The 13,537-nt window shown below is 44.0% G+C and overlaps 1 long non-coding RNA gene across 1 annotated transcript; it reads left to right on the top strand.

Annotated features, from left to right (window-relative positions):
* Positions 1-330: 330 nt before the first annotated feature.
* Positions 331-6,389, top strand: LOC112072283 (uncharacterized). The gene is made up of 4 exons (XR_002894283.2): positions 331-418; positions 764-916; positions 5,000-5,080; positions 6,258-6,389. It is a non-coding gene; the product is annotated as an uncharacterized lncRNA (long non-coding RNA).
* The last annotated feature ends 7,148 nt before the right edge of the window (positions 6,390-13,537 follow it).

Genomic DNA, 13,537 nt, shown 5'->3' with positions numbered 1-13,537 from the left:
TCTTGTTGCTGTATTAGCCTTTGTTTATACTTTTTCACTGCTCTGGTACGCTCGCTCTCTAGGTTAGTGGTAGTCGTCATGTGATGAGGGGAGTCACGCGCTTTGGATCCAGGAGGACCGCACAGATMACMCARAGTTTTGGTATACTCTCTTCGGTAAGAAATTATAACAAACTATRGTCAATTTATAAACGGCCTAGTATAGAAAATATTATAGTATCAATTGTTTTGAGGATTTGAATGATTATTTAAACGAAGAGAAGAAAGCCTGTTCTCATCACTGAGGTACATAGACCTAGACCTACATTTCCCACAAGCCCCTTCAGTACAAACATAACAAAGGTCAAAGTGCACATTTACGGTAGCTTCAGACAGATTCTGTGATATATCTGTTTACAAGTCAGAGGGTGTACATTCAGGTAACTAACAACAATAATGTATCATAATGCATATATTATACAGTACTACATTATCGTTTTATTAATGTTTAACATTTTGGTMGCATTGTATAACTTGTTATCTTGACTCTTGGGTGTGTTGTAGCTACATCCTCGTTAGGGAAGGCTACCTCTCTCAGGTCTCCTTAGCTTAGGTAGCTACTATAGATACTTTAGCACAACTTACTTCTAAATATATAGCTACTATATTTACAAAAAAAATTATTGCTTAATTGATTGATTTATTAAATGGTTGTGCTTGTATTGCTATGTTAACAGTGAGAAACAGAGTTAACACTTTTGTATAATAATCTTTTACACCCACAGGTTGATTGACTATGGCGTCASAGGAGACAGGTGTGCCTTTGGGCTCAGCTGAGAACCTGGAGGACAGGAGAGCACAGGAGCATKGAGCTACAGAGGGGCCAAAGACAGAGGTCCCAGCCAGTCCCAGCCAAGATGGACCTCAGGTGACGGCAGGTAATGTTTTGTCATTCAGTTGGATTCTGTGTGCACTGCTGGTARGTGTACACATATGAGATGTAGGCCTAACTAGGGCATATACGCTTCRTTAGAGGCAGAGCAGAAATGACYSTGAAAGAGAATGTTCATATTTTGATAATTACACAACACTGAAGTTTATCAAGGTATGATCAAATTATGAAGGACCGTTTTTAATATCGAGGTACCGAGGAAGTTGGGTGTTCACCAGTCGAGGCTGGTGGGAGGAACTATATGAGGGCGGGCTCYTTGTAATGGCTTGAATGGAATACATGGAACGGAGTCAAACGTGGTTTTCATATGTGCGATGTGCTTGATATCGTTCCAGCCRTTTCAATGTAACCATCCTCRTATAGCTCCTCCCACCAGCCTCCACTGGTGTTCACCCCATCCTCATCTTCTGTAAAGGAAGTCTGGGTTTGCCTGAGTAARGATATGTTCCACAGAAATTCCACACTGATTGTATCTTAAGCTACACTCGCACTAACATCTGCTAACCAATGTGTATGTGACCAATAAAATTTGATTTGATTTGTGTTGTTAGGTTCTAATTCTCAGAGTAAATAAATCAACGGACACCATGAAAGCTTATCCAAGTTTATTTCTTCCCAGAGGATCAATACAGCTGCATCAGACAAAACATGATTCCACCAACACAAGTGTATATATACTCCAATTTAGGCACTCCTCCTTCTCTCTAATCCTTACATCTTTTATGGTTCGACAGGAAGACGAAGTGATAGTGACAAACCATTGTTTCTCCCTTAAGGGGATCTGACCTGACCTCAGCCCCCTTGATGCCTAATCCAAAGATCACCCATATCCCCTATAGCAATCCTGTGACTTCCTCCTGTCCACCCAGCACATTCCAAAGCCATCTGGCTCCTACAGATAACCATTAACTTCTGAAGTAAAAACCAGTCTCTATCACTCCTCAGATACTATACTTCTGAGTATAACAATGTTCCAAGTTTAACCCAGAATCTAACAGTGTATTCATCAGACAGTATGATCTCTCTGAGATCTGCTTGTATTATTACCTGTCTATTATTTCTCTATTTTCTTTCCCTGTATTGTTGGGAAGGGCCCGTAAGTAAACATTTCACTGTTAGTCTACACCTGTTGTTTACCAAGCACGGGACTAATAACATTTGATTTGATATTTGGGAGAAAGCAGTGTTTTTCCCACTTGTTACTCCTCCACTCTCTCTGAAAGCTCCTGGTAGAAGTTGTTCTGAAGCACAGAGTATCAGCTCACTGTCGCTAACTTCTAAGGAAAACACAGAACTAAKCTAGGTCAGTGTCRAGGGCTGGGTTCTTCCTACTCCTACTTTTGGGAAAGGGAGAAWCCAACCAAACTGTCTGTGTACCCCCTCTAGTGTCATTAGGTTGCAAGCCAAGTCAGTCCAGTCCAAATGTTGTCAGTGCCAAGAARGGATGGAATTASACGTGCAATGTTTTATGCACTATRATACTTCTTATGGGAAACCCCTCCTGRAAGGACAAAATATGTGCCTTACACACCAGTAATACTGCAGATGTGTGTCATATACTGTGTAACATTCATGTTGGGAAATCAGTGACAGCTAATACGTTGGGAGATTTATGAATGGAAAGGCAATAATGCACTTGTCAAACTCGTTCCACGGAGGAACGAGTGTTTGCAGGTTTTCACTCCTCCCTTGTTGATGAATTAACAACCCTGTTGTCTAGGTATTAATTGAAAGGAAAAACCAAAAACCAGCAGACACTAGGTCCTCCATGGAATGAGTTTGACACCCCTGACATAATGAGTCCTGGTTGTCCTAATCAGAAGTTGCACAACAGGCTCATTAAATCCTCAACTATGACATCATTCAAGGTGTGGTGGTATGTGATTTAGATTAGATATCACCCCCATCAGTTTTTAGAAATATAATTGTATTAAGAGTTTTCATTGGTAGTTACTGTAACGGGTGTCGTCGGAAGGATGAGACCAAGGCGCAGCGTTCTTTGAGTTCCACATATTTTATTAACGAAGTGAAACTTTAGAAAAAACAAAACAATAAAGAATATCATGACCGAACAGCTTCGTCGTGCAAACTACCTGCACACAAACAAAGAACAAGATCCCACACAGAAGTATGATCCCCAATCAGAGACAACGATAGACAGCTGCCTCTGATTGGGAACCACACTCGGACAGAAACAAAGAAATACAAAACCTAGAAATAAAGAACATAGAATGCCCACCCAAATCACACCTTGACCAAACCAAATAGAGACATTAAAAGGCTCGCTAAGGTCAGGGCGTGACAGTTACATCGTTTTATTGGGCCTATGATTTGAAATGATTCCACTCACATAGGGAAGAGCAGGAAGCCACTGTTGACATTGAGGTTATCTGAATCATCATACAGCCCCCTGCCTGAGGGGAGACTAATGTAGACCACACCCACCTGCAGCTCTAGAGTCACTGCATTTACCACAAATCTACCATTTCCACAAGGACTGTGTGCATAATTAAACATGATTCTCTTGTCATTCTTGTATATGTAAACACCAATGTCTCCTGGACTAGGGGCATCACTGGCAGTGAATCTGATTTAGTCGACTTTTATGACTTATATCTGCACCAGAGCAGAAACCGAAACAGGAAAAGATCAACAATTTCCATCAGCACTCAGTAACATTAGCTGGCCCAGAATGTACTCTCATGTCCATACATGTAGGTAGGTAGGTTACGGTAGTTGTAGCTATTACCTGTAAGTAGTACTGTAGGCCTTTCCGATTTGTTGGGGAAGACTTTACTGTAGACCAGTGGGACGTCATTGAAGGGTCCTTCCTCCCAGAGTAAGTCAAAGCAGCGTAGAATGACACTTTTTTGCCTGTCTGTGAATACCAGTTTCATGTATGTTATTACATTATATGATATAGTATACACAGTATCCTACACCTGTGAAGAAAATTGATGTCGCGCAGTGACACATTGTGTGTGTTTCTAACCTGCATTCTCCTTCTTCAGCTCCTCCACCTCTCTCTCACTGGCACTCAGTCTGGCCTCCTGGCTAGAAGACATTTCAGAGCAAATATGAAATCTTCAATGATCTGCTCATATTAAGCTCTTCAGTACTGTACCTGAGTTCTCATTCTCACTGGCTGTCCCTGGCCTGCATGGCTGAAAGTTCTTCTGCTAAAAGAACAAAACAGAGAACATATTTGAGAGCTGTAGATCCTTAAACTGTTTAGAATGATAAAATAAATACAATTCATTATTATCTTTTCAGCTCTTTAATAATTATTTCAGAGACTGTAATAACATACAGAACAATATGCATTTTGTTCATTGTCTGTTCAATTTAAATATTAGCTAATCAATTTTTTTACCTGCATTGGCTCCACCTTGTTCTTGTGGAAGTGCATTCAGTCTTAGTGATACTCAGCTCCACTCTGGTTCACACCTCTTTCTGCAGCTCCTCCCTCTCCTTTCAGCTCCTTCACCTGGCTCTCACTAGCTGTCACTCTGCCCCATGTCTCCGCTCCACTCTTTGTTCCTCAGCTCCACTCTCTGTTCCACCACCATGTTCCTCAGCTCCACTCTGTTCCACCACCATGTTCCTCAGCTCCACTCTGTTCCACCACCATGTTCCTCAGCTCCACTCTCTGTTCACACACATCCTCTCTCAGCTCTTCAGTTCAGTAAAGACTTGGTCAGGTGGCTGCGTCTGGCAAGTTGCGTGTCTGGGGCTCATTTCGGGGTCATCATGACCTTGTTGAGTGATGTATTCTCCCTGACTGCTCCAATCTCTCCATGAGCCCATGAACTAATCTAGTTTACTGGGCTCAGTCCCCTACTTTACAGTATATACACCACTGGTCTTGACCAATCACACGGGAATTTAAAATGTGTTCTCAATGTAAACTAGTAATCCAAGACACTGATACACACAGAGAACACTGGGAAGGACCAACTACCATACAGATATTATATAAGGCCATACAGATTAATATAGTGTTTTGTAACTGACTTTGGGTGAGACGTGCTGCTAAATAACTGCCCCCCCCCTCTCTCTGTGATACCAGGCCAGGAGGAGGGAGCAGGTGTCTGTCAGTTTCCTGTTGGGAAAGTGTCGTTTTGGAAACAAGGTGTCGTCGATCTCACAGGTCTGTAGCTAACACGATCACCACGACCTGTAAGAAAATTATTTATATACCAGAAAACTATGACAGGGCAATGGCTAAGTAACATTGCATTTTCGACTTTGATGGGTGCCATGATGGAGACTTATATTTCCCTCACTAACTTTAAACATCAGCTATCTAGCGCTAACCGATCGCTGCAGCTGTACATAGTCCATCTGTAAATAGCCCACCCAATCTACCCTACCTCATCCCATATTGTTTTTATTTACTTTTCTGCTCTTTTGCCACACAGTATCTCTACTTGCACATCATCATCTGCTCATTTATCACTCCAGTGTTAATCTGCTAAATTGTAATTACTTCGCTACTATGGCCTATTTATTGCCTACCTCCTCACGCCACACTGTATATAGACTTCTTTTTTCTATTGTGTTATTGACTGTACGCTTGTTTATCCATGTGTAACTCGTGTGTTGTTGTTTGTGCGCTTTGCTTTATCTTGGCCAGGTCGCAGTTGTAAATGAGAACTTGTTCTCAACATGCCTACTGGTTAAATAAAGGTGAAATAAAAATAAAATAAACAATCGTGATGTCTAAACATGCCTTTAACATTCATGCAATGTTTAACAAACATGATTAAATTGTCTGATGCATAATGTTTGTGCAGCCCTAGAACAACTGAAAATGCCCAGGTGTTAGGGGCTAATATTTACTCAATGTTCAGTATATTTCAGACTTCTAACCACATTGAACAACTAAATAAGACTGAAAGACAGAAATCTTCAAAGCATATAGCTGCCGCCCTAAACAGATGGCCCTCAGAATCTCAGAGTCCTCCCTCTCATCGCTAATCCTTCTGCCTGGCGACAGTGGAATCTTCAGAAAGAATATATTTTTTCCTCCTGTGAGAAGCAGCATCTGTGTATTGGCTCTGTCTGCCCTACAGCAAACAGAGCCTCTGAACCAAGTGGAATCAGTATGATGCACTAGTAGAATATATATAGATAGGTAGTTAATTCCATAGGATAAGAAAGTGAAGAGTAGAATAGCAGAGTTAAATGAAGGTATCTGTTTAGACATCTAGATAAACTTCTTAAAATACATCCATCTGAAGGTGAATGTCCTCTCAGTAGGAGGAAGAACGAACAGGTTAGCTCTTACATTGACCAGAGTGATGAATACAATCCCTCTTTCTCAGCACTCCAACATTAGACGACCCAGAGGCTGTTTATAGACCAGGAAAACAGGAAGGAGGAGAGAAAAAGAGGGAAAACTCAAGAAGAAGCAATAGGGAATAAAAAAACCAGCCAAAAAGACACAGAGGGAAAAGGTACAATTTCCCTCCATTAAATCTAACTGCATAATGAGAACCACTAAAATACCTGTTTACTGCAAACTAAGTATAAACAAACTAACAAAGGTTTTCCCTCAGGATCAACCAAGAAGCCCGCATGCGACAGCCGATGACGTCATCTCTGATCCTGTGGGACCCGTCAGTGGGCGCGGCGGACTTTGTGGTGGGGTACGTGGACCGCTTCCTTGGGGTGCTGGAGCGGCCCTTCTCTGAGTTCAACTGGGACACCGCACCCTGCGATTGTGACTAACTCCTCTGAGCTAGCCCTGCCACACCGGATTCAGTACTTACCCATAGAGGGCGTAGAGTCTGGGACCGCAACAACAGGACTGACAGGGTGTTGGATCCACTGACAAGTGTCTGGCGCCCCCTTTGGGCAGGGAGGAGGCAAGAGCAGGTGTAAAAAGGGCGAGGAAGGGTGGAAGGTAGGAGAGAGGGCGAGGGAAAGGAAGGCGAGAGGGCGAGGAGGAAGGTAGGGAGAGAGGCGGGGAAAGGAAGGCGAGAGGCGGAGGGATGAAGGTGGGAGGAGAGAGAGAAGGTAGGGGAGATGGGCGAGGAGGAGGCGAGGGAGGTGGAGGTAGGGAGAGAGGGCGAGGGGAAAAAGGAGGCGAGAGGGCCTGAGGCCGAGGCAAGAGCTATCGAAAAGGCCGCCGCGGCCCCAGGGCAAGGGGAGGGAGGTGGTGGGAAAGGTAAAAAATAGGAAGCGCGACAAGACCGAAACGAGGCGCCGGAAGGAGGAAAGATAGAGAGCGAAGATGGATCGGCGCAGTAACTGGGAGAAAGGTAGGGGGGAGGGAAGAAAGTGGGCGTGAGAGGATTTCAAATAGGAGGAAGCGGGCGAAGGGGCGAGGGGAGGAAGAACGATCGGTAAGGCGAGGAGAAAGGAAGAGCAGAGACCGAGAGTGCGAGGAAGCTAGGGATGGAGGAGAGACTGGAGGTGGAGTGGGAAGAGGAAAGAACGGTTAAGCCACATGCGTGGCCGCCGAGGAAGAGAGGCGAGTGAGAGCGAGCCGAGGGGTGAGGATGACTAGCCTGATCTATCGCGTAAGAGGATGCAGCGAGATATTGGCAATCAGAAATGGACAACCTTCCGTAGAATCCACACCGAATGACGCCGGAACGGGGCGTAGGAAGAACGATGGGAGGAGGCGAAGGAATGGTGGAGGAGTGCAGAGGAGGGAGCAGGGGCTGCGTACGGTGAGAGACGGGCGGAGGAGGGTTGGCATTCCACAGCTCTAGCACTGGGATGTATTAACGTATAGTTTAGCTGTCACTTGGTATGTCGTAACATGTTTTTGTCTATAATGTTTGGTTAACTTCAATAAATCTGCTTTGTTGTCACAGGGACAGGACACCAGTTTGAGACAACAAGACCAAAAAACGAACCCTGTGAACTTTTATTTTTTTTTCAAAGAGAGAACAAGAGGCGTATACAACGAGGAGGGAGCAAGCAGTCCCTGATAAACAGCGTGGTTCACTCGAAAACGAGACAACTTGCGACTAGACAAGAAAATTAGAGCAAAGCAAGTAATCGATGCCTGGTGAGTGCTGATCTGGCCAGGCACAGCCGTTAGAGCAGTTACTCCACTGAACCAAGAGAGGAGAAGGAAGGAATCACACCTCGGCAAGAGAGAGGTTGGGATAGGATTCTGTTTTAGTCGTCTAGCCAGCACCAAATGTTCTTATCCCAGAGAGAAAGCGACGAGGCAGGAGAGGAACGTGAGAAGGAGAAACGAATGGAAAGCATTACTAGGGATGGCAGAGAAAGGCCAACCTAGCCCACGTGTCCGTCTGTCCTGTGAGAGACAGCAAACACAGAGAGGGGTGGAACTAGGCCGCGCTGTCCAAACGTAAGCCATCCCACTTCCATCTACGACTTCCGGGCCAAACACTCCATCATCCTCTCCTCCTCTTCCAGCACCGTTCAGGACGGAGCTCACCTCCCTCCTACGTTCCCCCCTACTCCGCCCCTCATCTGGTATGCCCCCCTCTTTCCTCCTCCACAGTTCACCCTCGTCTCGCGTCCGTCCCCCGGCCAGCCGAAGTCATGCTGCTGGGAGATGCTCCCAACGCCTTCGGCCTACTCCGGACGCCGCTCAAAACGCCCCTAGCCTGGCTGTCTCCTCTACCCCGAAACCCCTGAACGACTTTGTGGAAGGTTCTCTACCTGAGCCCCCCAGCCTCAGCCCCACCTCCAGCAGCCTAATGCTGCTACAGGAGGCCTTCAGAGAGCAGGGCCTGCGACAGGGGACTCCTTCAAACCCACGACACTACCATCTCACCCTGGACCAAGTGGAAGGACCAGGGGGGGGCGAGGAGTTTTTTGAGGCGATGACAAGCACTGCAGTGAACGGTGGGGGCTAAGAGGACAGAGGGGAATTGGGTCTGGGCGAACTGCCTATAAATAGGGCTACACCTGCTGTAGCATGGGATGACTGGGATTGGGTTTATGACGACACCTGTGTGTTTGGTCAATCTTGCGTAGAGGTAGGTGCTGTGTTTGTTTAGGTATGGAGGTGCTATTTTACAAAGCACAGAAACCCACATCCACCCTCACGCAGTTCCAAGTTTACATGAATAAAGTTGCAATATGGCAGCCAGGAATCGCATCCACCAATTTACCTGGTGCTGCTGAAATTATCAAATAAGTTTGCCTAATTTCAGTTATCGCTGACCAAAACAGCAATCATTCCTGGTTTGGTTGTAGCAGAATCATCTGTACCATCTAACCGCCGTTAAAATATATTCTTCAATGAAACAAGAATATATGTACATTTTCAGCTTTTTGAAAGTGTGTACAAACCGCAAGTAAACAGACACAACAATGATTTGGTTGTGTCTTTTACTTCCATCAGGGTAACCTGCATTGGCTCAAACAACAATCTTTTCTTCTCACTTTGCGGTCTCAATAGATGCATTCTTATACATTGTAAATAAGACTTTCATTTAATTAGCATCCATCTTAATATAGTCCAACAGAAACCACCCACTGTCACGCTGCTACCGTTTGATCATGTAAAATGTCTGCATTTGTACAAAGAAACTTCATGACTTCTGGAATTGAATCTGCCATGACATCTAAATATTGAACCTTGTCACTTTTTGCTGAATTCTGCGAGTGGTGATCATTTCCTCTGTTAACAGCAGCGCGGCATGTAGGAGGATACGACGAGAGCAGGAGAGGGATAGGAAAAGAAACGGGCGATGCGGGCGAGAGATGGAGGAGAGGTGAATGAGGGAATGATCATACAGAGAGAGCACGGCGGACGCCAAGGCGATAAGAAGAGGGAGAGGATGGCGCTGACAGTATCACTGTGCTGGTCTATGGCAGCCTGGCAAGGCCACCGGTTACACATCTCCTAGTACTCTCTCCGCATCTATACACATTTTCTCTCTCTCCCCCCTTTCCTCCTAGATACACGCACACTAGTTGTGTCTCTCACTCCCGTGCTCTCCCTTGCTCGCATCTATCTCCCTGACTCCCTTCCCCCACTCCCTTTCCAGTGGCACAAGAAAAAACGAACGCCACCCCTCCCTCTCGCTCTCTCGTTCTCCCCCATCCTCCAATGGCACATAAAAACCCTGGTCTCTCATTTCGCCCGCTCTTTCTTTGTTTATTGTTTATTGTAATCCCCTCTTTTTCAGTCAAATCACTCCGTCATGGAAGATCATCTCATCTTTCCATCACTCTCATTCTCTTCCATCTCTGCTTTTTCCATGTTGTTGGAATTACAATGGTGTTGATTACTATTTTGCAGTCTTCACTTGCATCTCCACTTCACAAACTGGTTTGCAAACTTCCCTCATCCCTCTATCATCGCTCACCCCATCCGGCCCTCCCTCCCCTTCTCTTTCCTCAGTACCATCTAAGATGTGTCTTATTTGCTTCTGCCTAAATATATGTGCTCTCTACCTCTCCCTCTCCTTCCTCCTGCACAACACAGCCAAACACTGCCCTCCTAACCACCAGGAGATTTCTTCAACAAATATTATTTGTGATTTTTTTGCAGAAATCTGAAAATGTGACATCAACTCGAATAATTGACCTTTATCTCGTTTTGTATGTTTGCATTAGACAATCGTAGATTTTTTGTTGCTGATTTGCTGATTTTGGTCAGATTTTGCCTCCTAATCTGAGAGTGTAGGAATTTGTCTGTGCGGATGACTGGTGTTGATGGGGGATTTCGTTAGCTTGTCTTATCGCCTAGCAGCATCATCATTTGTGTGAGCTGAGAGTGGACGGCAGCCCTAATCCCCGTCAACAGATCATTATCGCTGGCACAATCGTGTCGTTGCCTTGTTGTGAAGTCGCCTGCATGAGCGATCTGCCCTCAGGGTTCCGACATGACCGATAAGGGTCCCTCTGGGTGTCTTCTCAATTCCTATCCCTCTCTCTCCTCCTCTCTCTCTCTCCTCTCTTTGCGTGAGGGCTCCTCTCTTATCCATCAACACAATCACCTCTCCACTGTTACCATACAATCACAGGCTGTTTTATATTTCAAAAAAACAAAACGACCCTGTTATTTATTTACATTGACATATTTTTGGGTTCATGTCCCTAAACCTATATATTCAGTATCGTTTTTTTTCAAGAGATTCCAGCGTTGATGGTTGCGCAACAGTATACCTCAGTGAGTGTGTAGATATTTGACGGAAACACAGAGAGAGAGAAGTAAGCAGAACACCCTCCAACGCTACAGTCAAAGTTAAGAAAACGATCACACTTCAATCACTCATTCCCATGGGTGAATTTGTCTGTGTATTCTACAAGATTAGCATGGGCAGTCAAGTGAAATAGATCTCATTGCACTGTTAGACCATTGCAATTTATGTTTAATGATGGAAGTGAGAGAAGCTGGGTTTTTACATCAAATGTTTGGATTTTTACGCAATGTGTTGCTGATGTTGAAATTAGGAATGATTTATAAACAGTTGAGTTGAACATGTTAGTTTGATTCACTCTGTTTTGGATGTTTGTTTTATCTCTCTACATTATCAGTTGATAGATATATTTATTTATGTTAATAAATATCACTTGTACCACTGGATAGTTTTTAGCTTTATCTTCAGCAAACCTACTCTCAAAGCTACATTTGACTTTTGTGCAGCTTCTAATGAATTGTTAGGTGTGGAGCATTTGTCCATCCTCTTGGTTACTGTATAGTTATACTCTTGTACACTCCAAGCTCCATGTTTGGATTTAATTGATTCTACAAGCACTGAGTAGCTGCAGCTGAATGCACTCAATCTCATTTGATTTGGGAAAATATGTGTGTATGTTTGGTTTAACTATCCTTGTATCCAAAATTGGACAAGTGTGTACATTTGCCATGGTCCCCACAAGTAAAAATGGCTATTTTAGGCTTAGGGGTTAGGGTTACAATTAGAGAATGAAGGTTAGGAGTTAGGTTAGGTGTAAGGTAGGGTTAAGGTTATGTTATGGTTAGGGACGGTTAGGGTTAGGTTAGAGTTAGGTTATTAGGTATTAAGGGTAAAGGTTAGGGTGGGTTAAAGGTTGGGGTTTAAAGGTTAGGGTTAAAGGGTTAAGGGTCAGTTGTAGGGTTAATGTAGTTAGAGTCGGTTAAGGTTAGCGGTTAGGTTTAGGGTTAAGGGTTAAGAGATTTAGGTGGGTAAGGGTTAGGGTTACAGGTCAGGTTAAAGGAGTTAAGGTTAGGGATTAGGTTAGGTTAGCTTAAGGTTAGCGTTAGGTTTAAGGGTTAAGGTTAGGGTTAAGGGTTAGGTAGACTAGGGTTAAGGGTTAGGGTTAAGTCTAGGTTAAGGTAGGGTTTAAGGTCCATAGGTTAACGGGCAGGGTTAAGGTCAGGGTTAACAGGGTTAAGTAGCTTAGGTCAGGGTTAAGGTTAGGGTTAACAAGTCAGGGTTAAGGTAGTGTTAAGGCGGTAAGGTGTCGGGTTCAAGGTGGTTAAGTCAGGGTTAAGTCTGCGTTAGTCCGGTAATGGTCAGTTAAGTTAGTTAAGGTCAGGGTTAAGGGTTAGGGTTAAGGTCAGGGTTAAGGGTTAGGGAAAATAGGATTTTGAATGGATGTATTTTTTCTTTGTTACCCACAAGGATAGTAAAACAAACATGCGTGATCCTGGTGGGACATTTTTTTACACAAACATGAATTTCAACTGAAACTTAAATATGAATTTTATAAGAAACAATTCAACCTCTCGTAGAGTCTGTTGTGGTTATGAAAAGGAAATGTGTATTTATACACTACCGTTCAAAAGTTTGGGGTCACTTAAAAATGTCCTTGTTTTTGAAAGAAAAGCACATTTTTTGTCCATTAAAATAACATCAAATTGATCAGAAATACAGTGTAGACACTGTTAATGTTGTAAATTACTATTGTCATTAAATAGTACCCGCAAAACACCAGTCTCAACGTCAACAGTGAAGAGGCGACTCTGGGATGCTGGCCTTCTAGGCAGAGTTCCTCTGTCCAGTGTCTGTGTTCTTTTGCCCATCTTAATCTTTTCTTTTTATTGGGCAGTCTGAGATATGGCTTTTTCTTTCCAACTCTGCCTAGAAGGCCAGCATCCCGGAGTCGCCTCTTCACTGTTGATGTTGAGACTGGTGTTTTGCGGGTACTATTTAATGAAGCTGCCAGTTGAGGACTTGTGAGGCGTCTGTTCCTCAAACTAGACACTCTAATGTACTTGTCCTCCTGCTCAGTTGTGCACCAGAGCCTCCCACTCCTCTTTCTATTCTGGTTAAAGCCAGTTTGCGCTGTTCTGTGAAGGGAGTAGTATACAGCATTGTACGAGATCTTCAGTTTCTTGGCAATTTCTCGCATGGAATAGCCCTCATTTCTCAGAACAAGAATAGACTGACGAGTTTCAGAAGAAAGTTATTTGTTTCTGGCCATTTTGAGCATGTAATCGAACCCACAAATGCTGATGCTACAGATACTCAACTAGTCTAAAGAAGGCCAGTTTTATTGCTTCTTTAATCAGAACAACAGTTTTCAGCTGTGTTGAAACATAATTGCAAAAGGGTTTTCTAATGACCAATTAGCCTTTTAAAATAAACTTGGATTAGCGAACACAACGTACCATTGGAACACAGGAGTGATGGTTGCTGATAATGGGCCTCTGTACGCCTATGTAGATATTCCATAA

This window comes from Salvelinus sp. IW2-2015, unplaced genomic scaffold (assembly GCF_002910315.2).
Source record: "Salvelinus sp. IW2-2015 unplaced genomic scaffold, ASM291031v2 Un_scaffold1879, whole genome shotgun sequence".
In the NCBI taxonomy this organism is placed as follows: Eukaryota; Metazoa; Chordata; class Actinopteri; order Salmoniformes; family Salmonidae; genus Salvelinus; species Salvelinus sp. IW2-2015.
The sequence above is the reverse complement of the archived record's forward strand: the minus strand, read 5'-3'. Positions and strand labels throughout refer to the sequence as shown.